A 595-nucleotide genomic window follows, 5' to 3' on the forward strand; every position below is an offset into this window, starting at 1 on the left:
TGGTGAAAACAAAGATAAGCATGATAATAATGACAAGCACAATCTAAAGACCAGCCTCCTCATCACCGCAAATAATTTTCAAAATCCAACAGCAAGTTCAAGGTGTGAACAAGTCTCGTGGCTACGCAACAGAGGATCGAGGCGAGTAACTGTCCAACTTTCCTATTTTCTCGGATTTGCATTCTGTTGTATATCGACTTGCGTTAACGAGACGAAACTATTCCTCACAAGAGACTTTAGTCGTTACCTTGTGTTTGGTCTCTCTCTACTTTCGACAGCGAGAGAAGCAGCTTCGTTTGGAATGAGAGTTGTTTCGCGTTTCATATTATTCGGTGTTTCGAGTGTGAACCTTGTTTCGAACTCCTTGTGCGATCGCGTGGGATTTCGCTGAGGTCTTTCGGAATCTCGTTTTGAGGTTCGGGTATTCGGATTCGATTCGTTGGTATGCACTGAGGAGGAAGCGAGGGAAATGACCGTCAGTGTAGAGGAGAAGGGAGGTAATGGGATGAAGTTCATGGAATCTAAGAGTAATTACTGTGGCATGTTTTAAGTTCATTTCTGTTTCTGTCTAGTTATTTTGCTGTTGTTGTTTTTC

This window comes from Penaeus monodon, chromosome 24 (assembly GCF_015228065.2).
Source record: "Penaeus monodon isolate SGIC_2016 chromosome 24, NSTDA_Pmon_1, whole genome shotgun sequence".
NCBI lineage: Eukaryota > Metazoa > Arthropoda > Malacostraca > Decapoda > Penaeidae > Penaeus > Penaeus monodon.